The sequence below is a fragment of the Lolium rigidum genome, chromosome 7, assembly GCF_022539505.1.
Source record: "Lolium rigidum isolate FL_2022 chromosome 7, APGP_CSIRO_Lrig_0.1, whole genome shotgun sequence".
Classification (NCBI taxonomy): domain Eukaryota; kingdom Viridiplantae; phylum Streptophyta; class Magnoliopsida; order Poales; family Poaceae; genus Lolium; species Lolium rigidum.
In genome coordinates this window covers 188,156,013-188,168,119 of record NC_061514.1, presented here as the reverse complement: position 1 = coordinate 188,168,119, position 12,107 = coordinate 188,156,013, and positions in this window count along the sequence as shown.

Below are 12,107 nucleotides of genomic sequence, written 5' to 3'. Positions count from 1 at the left end.
ATGACAGGCCGGCGCGGCCCTAGGGGGCGCCCCTAGTGTGTCGTCGCCTCGTCGACCCTCCGACTCCGCCTCTTCGCCTATATAAAGGTCCCCGACCTAAAAACCTCGAGACGTTCGACGAAACCAGAGAAAACCTTCCGGAACCGCCGCCATCGCGAAGCCAAGATGCGGGGGACAGGAGTCTCTCGTTCCGGCACGCCGCCGGGACGGGGAAGTGCCCCGGAAGGCTCCTCCATCGACACCACCGCCATCTTCATCAACGCTGCTTGTCTCCCATGAGGAGGGAGTAGTTCTCCATCGAGGCTAAGGGCTGTACCGGTAGCTATGTGGTTAATCTCTCTCCTATGTACTTCAATACAATAATCCCATGAGCTGCCTTACATGATTGAGATTCATATGATGATGCTTGTAATCTTGATGTCATTATGCTAGTCAAGTGGGTTTTACTTATGTGATCTCCGGAGACTCCTTGTCCCACGTGTGTAAAGGTGACAGTGTGTGCACCGTGTGGGTCTCTTAGGCTATATTTCACGAGAATACTTATTCACCGTTATGAATGGCATAGTGAAGTGCTTATTTATATCCCTTTATGATTGCAATGTGTTTTGTATCACAATTTATATGTGTGCTACTCTAGTGATGTTATTAAAGTAGTTTATTCCTCCTGCACGGTGTAATGGTGACAGTGTGTGCATCGTGTAGTACTTGGCGTAGGCTATGATTGTGATCTCTTGTAGATTATGAAGTTAACTATTGCTACGATAGTATTGATGTGATCTATTCCTCATTTCGTAGTGTAAAGGTGACAGTGTGCATGCTATGTTAGTACTTGGTTTGGTTATGTTGATCTGTCATGTACTCTAAGGTTATTTAAACATGAACATCGAATATTGTGGAGCTTGTTAACTCCGGCATTGAGGGTTCGTGTAATCCTACACAGTTAGTGGTGTTCATCATCCAACAAGAGAGTGTAGAGTTTAGCATCTATCTATTTATTCTGTTATGTGATCAAAGTTGAGAGTGTCCACTAGTGAAAGTATGATCCCTAGGCCTTGTTCCTAAATACTGCTACTGCTGCTTATTTACTGTTTTACTGCATCTTTACTTCCTGCAATATTACCACCATCAATCGCACGCCGGCAAAGCACTTTTCAGGCGCCGTTACTACTGCTCATACTTATTCATACCACATGTATTTCACTATCTCTTCGCCGAACTAGTGCACCTATTAGGTGTGTTGGGGACACAAGAGACTTCTTGCTTTGTGGTTGCGGGGTTGCATGAGAGGGATATCTTTGACCTCTTCCTCCCCGAGTTCGATAAACCTTGGGTGATCCACTTAAGGGAAACTTGCTCGCTGTTCTACAAACCTCTCGCTCTTGGAGGCCCAACACTGTCTACAAGAATAGAAGCACCCGTAGACATCAGTTCCTAGTGCATTGGACCCACTAGTCATCTCATCGTGACAACATGGGTGCCATCGCCAATGCACAAGAACCAAGGTCACACAAGAGGCTGAAGCATATCAAGCTGCGTTATCATTCGATTCGCGAGTACATCGAAGATGGAGAAGTAAATATTTGCAAAGTACATACCGATCCGAATGTAGCAGATCCGTTGACTAAAGCTCTCCCTAGGGCAAAGCATGACCAACACCGAATGCCATGGGTGTTAGGTACCTTACAATGTAATCTAGATTATTGACTCTAGTGCAAGTGGGAGATCTGTTGGAGATATGCCCAAGAGGCAATAATAAAAGTGGTTATTATATATCTTTATGTTTATGATAAATGTTTATATACCATGCTATAATTGTATTAACCGAAACATTGATACATGTGTGATATGTAAACAAACAATGAGTCCCTAGTAAGCCTCTTAACTAGCTTGTTGATTAATAGATGATTAGTTTCATAATCATGAACATTGGATGTTATTAATAACAAGGTTATATCATTATATGAATGATGTAATGGACACACCCAATTAAGCGTAGCATAAGATCACGTCATTAAGTTATTTGCTATAAGCTTTCGATACATAGTTACCTAGTCCTTTCGACCATGAGATCATGTAAATCACTTATACCGGAAAGGTACTTTGATTACATCAAACGCCACTGCGTAAATGGGTGGTTATAAAGGTGGGATTAAGTATCCGTAAAGTATGAGTTGAGGCATATGGATCAACAGTGGGATTTGTCCATCCCGATGACGGATAGATATACTCTGGGCCCTCTCGGTGGAATGTCGTCTAATGTCTTGCAAGCATATGAATAAGTTCATAAGAGACCACATACCACGGTACGAGTAAAGAGTACTTGTCAGGAGACGAGGTTGAACAAGGTATAGAGTGATACCGATGATCAAACCTCGGACAAGTAAAATATCGCGTGACAAAGGGAATTGGTATCGTATGTGAATGGTTCATTCGATCACTAAGTCATCGTTGAATATGTGGGAGACATTATGGATCTCCAGATCCCGCTATTGGTTATTGGTCGGAGAGAGTACTCAACCATGTCCGCATAGTTCACGAACCGTAGGGTCACACACTTAAGGTTTGATGTTGAAATGGTAGAATTTGTATATGGAATGGAGTTCGAAGATTTGTTCGAAGTCCCGGATGAGATCCCGGACATCACGAGGAGTTCCGAAATGGTCCGGAGAATAAGATTCATATATAGGAAGTCATTTTATAAGTTTGAAAATGATCCGGTGCATTTATGGAAGGTTCTAGAAGGTTCTAGAATATTCCGGAAGAAAGTCACTTTGGAAGGCGGAGTCCCGAAGGGACTCCACCACCATGGCCGGCCAACCCTAGGGGTGGAGTCCCGAGTGGACTCCACCTAAGGTGGCCGGTCACCCCCTCCCAAGGGAAGGTGGGAATCCCACCTCTAGTGGGAGTCCTAGCTTGGGTAGGTTTCATGTCATATGGAAGGTTTTGGTTTGAGGTCTTATTCGAAGACTTGTAGACCAACTCTTGGGTGTTCCACCTATATAATGAGGGCCAAGGGGTGGGGGCCGGCCACCCCAACACCACAAGGTGGCCGCACCCCTTAAGTGGCCGGCGCCCCCCTCTCCCCAAACCCTAGCCGCCCCACTCCTCCTTCTCTCACGCACGCTTAGCGAAGCTCCGCCGGAGTTCTCCACCACCACCGCCACCACGCCGTCGTGCTGCCGGATTCAAGAGGAGCTACTACTTCGCTGCCCGCCGGAACGGGGAGGTGGACGTCGACTTCATCAACACCGAACGTGTGACCGAGTACGGAGGTGCTGCCCGTTCGTGGCGCCGTGATCAAGATCTTCTACGCGCTTTTGCAAGCGGCAAGTGAACGTCTACCGCAGCAACAAGAGCCTCATCTTGTAGGCTTTGGAAATCTTCAAGGGTGAGTCTCGATCATCCCCTCGTTGCTACCGTCTTCTAGATTGCATCTTGGCTTGGATTGCGTGTTCGCGGTAGGAAATTTTTTGTTTTCTATGCAACGAGTCCCTACAATCAAGTGCCATCACGGGGCCAACTTGGAACTACAAGCAATTAAGGTTTATCCTTTCGTATAGTCCGGAACAAAGCATTAAGATTTATGAATGTAATATCCCAGGTATTGGGGTTACAAAAATAGAGGAAACAGATGTGTGCATTGCATTCATGCATAGAAAATGCAGGGAATTTTCGCGCTTTAAAGTAAAACAGTCACAGTAACTGAAGTTTCACTTGACCTTGGTGGAATGGAAGTAGCTCATCAAGTCAAGCGCTATAAACCTCAATGTGACTTTGCTACAACCTTGATCTGGGTAGAGATAATTTGATCTAAGGGGTTAGATCAAATGGAACTAATAAACAACACAACAACACTTTACTCAATGATCAACTACCTGATCTTATTAAAGATCACAACATGATATTCCTTGCCATAACATAAGAACATCTATTCAATTGGAAATCAACTAACAATAAGAAATGGAGAGAATTACTCTTGACTTATCTTTTCCATGTCTTTAGCAAATAAATATTCCTACCATGAACCTCATGGTATTTCTTGAACTTAACACCAACAAAAGCTTATCATTAAACCATAGAGATGGGAGAGATATATAACCATTAAAGAGATAAGAAGCACACTCTAAAGTATTAACACTTAAAAGTTAGGAAACTACACTTGGGGTATAATTGAATTCACTTTAAAATTAATTACCAAATATGGTAAAACACAAGGACCTAAGTGCATAAAAGCCCCACATTCTTATTTTAAGCATAACTATTTAAATATGTGGAATATCACAAAACTAAATTCATTTACATTACGAATTATAGTTCAAACTATTTGAATAAAATAAACTATGAGTATTTTGAAACTCATATGATCATGCCTTGGTGAAATCAAACATCACCATTCAAAATTGGGGTATAATCCTTATCTTTGACATTTTGATCCCAATAATAATATAAATACAATCACATATGATATAGTGACTCAACCACAAGCATAAAATCATTCACAAGATATTTAGTAACAAAAGCCACTTGGCTATCCAAAAATAAATCACATGAGAGGATAATCTCAATGCCACATAGGATGAAAATATCTACATAGCTTGAATCCTAAGCTATGCCACCTCATGCTTAAAGGAATGCTATGGATGAGAGCATGACAACCAAGCACCTTACTCATCAAATTAAAGCAAGAGTCATCCACCCATGTGTCATGATATTAGAGCATGCCCAAGCCTATAAAAGGAACCCTCTACCTCATTCATCTCATCATCTTGCACCATGATGCAAGAAGACCAACACATTGAGCCACTCCATAAAATAGTTAGGATCAAGATGAAGCAGCTAGGAGGTGGAGGCATGCCACAAGATGCAGGTTTATCAGAATTCCTAAAGAACAAGCTACAGAAGATAGCAAGGTAGAAATTCTAAGGAAGACCACATATATAGATAATCACATCATCATTCCTAGAGTAGAACCTTAGATTATAATCCAAGTCCTTGTGGAGTGAGAGGGGTAATTGGTAAAACCATATCTAAATATTTCTAGTAATAACTTAGGAAGCCAAACCTTGATCATTATAAATTGTGTAGTGACCATAAACCCTAAGAACTTGAAGTAGAAGATATAAGCTCATAAGTAAAGCTTAGAGTTAAAGCCTATAATATATATGGTGAGAAACCATTCATCATTATCACCAAAGTTAACTATAAAAAGAATTATAGCTACTTTAGTTACTTTAACAATAGATTAAGAATATAAAAGAAATCTGTTGGTATGAGATAAAACCAATTCTCAAGTCCTTAGTAACTAAAGGAGAACCTCAACTATTAAGCAAGTAACCACCTTATCATGGTTAGGGGAGATTAAACCCTAGAATATGCAATATGGTGTCATCCCATCCCTACAAACTAAAATGATATCTCAACCCTAGTTTATCACTATGATGATCATAATTTAAACCCATGCCATAATTATGATTCAAATCAATAGCCACTAGGTAAATATCATTAGAACCCTAATGGTTCATTAATTAAATCCAATGTTCAATTATAAAATATAAGAGTCACCTAATGCTAAGTCCTATAATTAAACTATGTGTGGTGATCAACCACATATCATTGTAATTAAAGATCAAACCATGATGAGAGTAGAATTACTCTAGGAAAATCAAAGTGTTGATAGACCATAACACTAAAGCTAACCTTGAAATTGGGTTATCATCAACCCTATAAAACCATAACCAATAAGTGCTCACATGAAATAATATGCAAGTGATTAATTCTTCAAATAGAAAACAAATCTTAATAACAACCTCTAAGATACTTGGAGTATAATTATTAACTCTAACCATTCCAAAAGGGAGTAGTATTCCAAATGGAAAAGGAAATTAAAATGAATACTAAATTCTTGTCTAATTAAAATTTGCAACAAGGCTCAAATATAATTATGTTTATGCAAAAACAATACAGTAATACAATGATCCTTGTAGTAAATCTCATGAAAACCAAATTGATAAACACCTGCAAAATAGAAAAGAGTTAAAATATGAATTCAAAATAGGAAATATAAAAAACAGAAAAATAAATAAAAGAGAAAAAGGGGAGAAGCTTCACCTGGACCTTACCTGGCCGAGCAGCCCACCAGCAGCCCAGCAACATCGGCCCAACACCAGCCCAGTACCTCTTCGTTGAAATATCACCGAGAAGGGGTCGTCCTCATCTCCTTCCTCCGCATGGTCGACAGCACGAAGCCGTGCTCGGCTTCGTCTCGTCGCTGGCGGCTCCTCCTCGACCGAAGGCGTGACGAGGCGCGTCCTGGCACCGTATAAATCCCCGCGACGAACCCTAGCCCCCGTTCTTTCCCCTCTCCTCGATTTTCCCCATCCTACCGAAACCCTAACCGCTCAGACGTCGACCATCGCCGCCGTTTGGAGCATCCCTGAGCTTCGTCGTTACCACCGCCGAGACCGCCGTCCTCGACATGCTCTACCTGCAAGAGGAATCGACCCCGATCGAACCGTAGCGCCGCCGTCGAGATCGTCTTCTCCGATGACAGGAGCGGGCGATTCGGCGAACCAGGCCCCGGCAAGCCTCGCCGTCACGCGCATCGTGATTCTGGTGAGCTCCTAAGTCCCCCAGCATACCTAGCTCGCTCGATTGCTCGCCGTAGCGTCACCGCGTCGCTAGCCCGTGACCCCCGCCGCATCACCTCGCCGTCGGGCACGCTCCGGTGACCAAACCGGAGCGGCGCCGCCACCATTCGATCTGTCTCGACTCCCTGATTCCAACGAGCACGCGCATGCCCCCGCGAGAACCCGGAATCGCCGGCGGCGACCACCACTGACCGCCGGTGAGGCACATGGTTGCCACGTCGGCACCACGTGGCCGCCAGCGTGGACACGGCCCACCAGATCATTGACTGTGGGTGTGTTCTGCCGGGTACATTTAGTAATTCCGCTTTAAATTTAAAACTCAGAATATTGCTGTAACTTCACATGAATTTAGAAAATTCATTATAACTCAGAAAAATACAAATGAGATATCAAAATGATCCTAAAAATAAGATCTATCCAATAAAAATATAATATGAAATTTTTTATTGTTAATAAAAATTTAATTGTTTAATATTTATTAATTAAGCCTTTATTTCTATTCTTAATTGAATTAAAAATTCAATAATTAGGAAAACTTTCCAAATTAAATAAAAACCAGTAAATAATTAAAGAAAACATTAAAACTAATTTTCTTTATTTGTTAATTTATTAAATCCTTATTAGAAGGATTTAAACCCTAAATAATAATTACCTTAATTATTTATTAATTAAAAATAGTAAAATGCCAAATCCAATCTTATGTTTATTTTAAAGTGATTAATAACTTCAATCTTATAATGAAGTTATTATCTTAAGAACTATATGGTAGATTAGGAAACCCTAGTTCTATTACACATAAAATAGCAGTTCCATAATTTCATGTGAACCCTAAAACCCTAATTCAATTAGGAACTCTAGCTCCATTAATCCATATGAACCCTAATTTGTCCTAAACCTAAACCCTAGGTTATACCATGTGATCATCCTACTTCCTTTTAAATCATAGAACCATATAGAACCTAGATACTCGGTCATGTACACATAAAATGTAGAAGACCTATCACTAATAAGATGTGGGTACCCCATATGTTCATCTTCATCTGACCTAGATGATCAAATTGGGTTAACCAAGTGTAAACCCTAGATCCTATTACCAAAGCCATCATACTTTATTAACCTTATTTAGCATCACACAATTGTGATGAACTCCCAATAACAATTATGCCAAATATTGTGCATTACCTAATCATATTCCACTAAACCCTATTAGTATTAGATACTTATAAACCATAGTATCCAGGAGCCAACTATACCCTATTTAAGTGGATCCCATAATAAAACCTAGACCACCTCAACCCTAATTGATATACTTCTTATTAATTAAGAAGTATGTTCTTCAAAAGTTATTCTTTTGAAGAAAATATGAAGTAGCCAACAACCCTGCCTAATAGGATCTATAAACCCTAGCCAATTATCACCAATAAGGTATACCACCTTGATAGCAACTATTGGTAATTAGGATGCCTAGGCTTAACTCAAACTTACAAGCCTAGTGTTGATTAATCCAACTAGGTTATGATCCATCTACTACCTACTCCAGAAACCAATTAGAACCATAGTAAACCATAAAACCCCACAACCCTAATTATCATACCTGTTCTTTATTAAAGAACATGTTCTTCAAAAGTTATTCTTTTGAAGTATATGATAATTAATCATTAACCATGACATATAGTACTAAAACCAACCACTATTCATTATATGTTAGTATTATACCAAATGTTATAGTTATGTGCTTGTAATATTATTGTTATTATATATTGCAGCACCTGTTCATGATACCATGTAACCACACCTGAATAAGAACCTTGTATGTGAATCACTCTAAAAGTGCAACACACCCTAAACCAATCATTACAACTCACTGATCCTAAATCATCGGGGTTAGGTCACGCTTAGAGCGATTGCATCTCATTCTTATGCATTATTGCATCCTTGCCAATCTTCTAAACATCGTCCTTACCGAACGATGATGCTATTTCAGAATTTGGAGTTATTACGCATCGAAGACCTTGTCTGCATAATCTTGCAGCCAAGAAAGGCAAGTTCATCACTTGCTCATGTCATTTGTGTATTTCTATCAAATTACTTGCAAAGTACTATGGTTATCACTATTGCATAAAAATCAAAACCACTACTTTCATAACTATGAATATGACTATGTGGTGGGCAATGGAACCATGGATTGTGTTGATATGGTGGAGGTTCCATTGCAAGGGTTAATATCCATCTAGGATTAAACAACAAATGTCGCCGATGATTCTTGTGCCGTAATAACCGTGTTAACCATAAGATCCGGAGTGGGACGGAGTAGTCAAAAGTGTTTCCACCTCTTGAACATCAACGGATTCGCTTACCGTAGACGGTTGTATCTTGCGGAGGAATTGGTGGGTGGGGAGCCCCTTCTAATTCCCCACGGTATAGCTGTTGCTTACCGTAGACGGTTGCTTGCTTGCGGAACAATTGGTGGGTGGGGATCCCCTTCTAATTCCCCACGGTAATGTGGTCTATGATGGGTTGCGGCTACCGGCGAAGGAGTTTGGTTAACGAGTCCCAAACTCGTTGTCGTGGTCGGGGTCCATCCTTAATTGGTGTAAGAGGACCGACGAGGACCCAGGGTCGGGGTATGCAACAAAGGGTGGGTGTTCGAGGTAGCGGAGGAACATGATTGGCTAGACCTTATACCGGGCCTCACACCATAGGAAGTGTGGACAAGCCTGCAGACTTGGTTGGCACCAAGGTTAAGATCTCTTATGGGTAAAGCAACACACCTCTGCAGAGTGTAAAGAACCGTGACTCGTCACTCCCTGTTCCGGGATATGGAACTCGCGAACGCGGCCGGAAAGAAGCTCCATGAAGTTCTAGTAAACCGGTGAAGGCCGACGGACATAGTTCTTCCGAATAAAAGCAACCTTTTAAAGAAATGGTTATGAAAACCTGCATTGGTATTAGACTTTCCGGTCTAATGTCGTAGCTAGTGCATCAAACACCTCTTTCCTATAATGAACTTGTTGAGTACGCTCGTACTCATCCCACTCTTAAATCCCCTGCTTAGATATGGAGGCATCAAAGGAGGATCTACAGTGCAACTCGAAGACCGAGGAGTCAACAACCACTTCACGAGACAGGACCATGTCAGAGGAGTCAAATACCACATCCAACAAGAAGAAAACCTAGTTTAGCCATAGAAGGGAACTAGCTTCCTAAACCTAGCTCCTATTTAGCTAGAGTCTATTCTTAGCCTCTGTAGTTAGTGAAATACTCTACAAATAGAGTTCGTGATAAGACTAGACTACGAGTCGTTCTTCCGGAGTTTATTTGCGGTTTCACCTCATTGTAAAGTAGGAGGTCTGTGATGATCTTTTGTAAAGAGTCCGTGTTGTAATTCTATAGACATGCCTTGGACCCGCATATGTTTTCGTTGTACCACTACGAGCGATATAATACGAGTGGAACGGTGTTTCATTGGTGTTATATCAGACTTGCATACTACACCATGCAGTGGTATGCCGGGTCACCACAATGAACACACAATATCCTCGAACTATCACATTTTTTCCCTTGTATTCCCCTATCTATCACCACAGAGATTCACACGGTTAACATAATAATAAGAAATACACCTTGCAAATAGATACCAATTTCATATATATGATAAAACAATATAGGTTCAATACTGAAATCATGTCACTCGGGCCCTAGTAACAAGCATTAAACATAGCAAAGGTGTACCAACACGTATACATGAATATCTTCAAGACAAACCCCTCAAATCTCGATACATATGGATTATTATATGATCAATCTCATCCAAACCCCATCCACCTCTTAAGCCTACAAACAACTAATCACTCATGGTGATGGAGAGTGAGCCCATGGTTGTTGGTGATGGCGTTGGTGGCGGTGATGATGAAGAAGCCCTCGAAATCCCTCTCTCTGAGATGGAGAGCAGGATCAATCTGGCCCCTGAAAAGAAGATCGTGGTCTCGGCGGCGCTCAATTTCGTGGAACGTCTTGTGCCTCCAGACGTAGGTTTTTGGGGTATATAAGGCACCACGCGAAGGGGGAGACGAGACGACGATCGAGGGCCAAAAGGCCCTAGGTGGCGCACCCAGCCCAGGGCGCGCGCCACATGTGCTCTTTTGAGCCCTGTGGCCGCTCCCGTCTGGTCCAAAGCTCCAGGTCCCTTTATTTGATGAAAAACTTTTGTTGGTTTTTTTCCTGGTTTTATTTTTTGCGAAAACAGACGAGTAACAAGACTTTTGCTAAAAACAACGTTAGATTCGATAGTTTTATCTAAGTATGATGAGATTCGGAGCAAATCTTGGAGCAACGTGTTTGGAAAATTAGATACATTTGAGATGTATCGAGTGGACACATAGATAAGTACTCCATTAAAAGTGAGTGGCACTACCTAGAGATACCTAATAATTTCCACATAAAAGGCAAGATTCTTCTGAAAGTCCATGGAGTCCCACAATTTTGGTAATTAATGCCAATCTATATGGACTAATATGGTTTGAGTTCTATTTGTAGAGTTTGTTCATAGGCAATTCTGAAAATTATAGGGATTGTAAAACGCATCTGGTGAACACTCACAATGTTTTTTTTTAGAAACTTGCAAAGTTAAAATTTTAAAAGTGCTTGATGTCTACGTTCCCCCTCCTTTCCTGTAGACAGTGTTGGGCCTCCAAGTGCAGAGGTTTGTAGAACAGCAGCAAGTTTCCCTTAAGTGGATACCCAAGGTTTATCGAACTCGGGGAGGAAGAGGTCAAAGATATCCCTCTCATGCAACCCCGCAACCACAAAGCAAGAAGTCTCTTGTGTCCCCAACACACCTAATAGGTGCACTAGTTCGGCGAAGAGATAGTGAAATACAGGTGGTATAAATAAGTATGAGCGAGTAGCAACGGTGCCAAAAAAGTGCTTGGCGTGTAGTTGATGGTGGTGGTATTGCAGCGAGTAGTAACGCGATAAAACGAGTAAACAAGCAGTAGTAACGCAATGAGTAGTAACGCTAGCAGTAGTAAACAAGCGATAGTAACTCAGCGGTATTTAGGAACAAGGCCTAGGGATTACACTTTCACTAGTGGACACTCTCAACATCGATCACATAACGGAACGAGATAAATGCATACTCTACACTTTTGTTGGATGATGAACACATTGCGTAGGATTACACGAACCCTCAATGCCGGAGTTAACAAGCTCCACAATAATGCTCATGTTTAAGTAACCTTTAGTGTAAGATAGATCAACGCTACTAAACCAAGTACTAGCATAGCATGCACACTCGTCACCTTCATGCATATGTAGGAGGAATAGATCACATCAATATTATCATAGCAATAGTTAACTCCATAATCTACAAGAGATCACGATCATAGCATAAACCAAGTACTAACACGGTGCACGCACTCGTCACCTTTACACACGTGCGGGAGGAATAGAACTACTTTA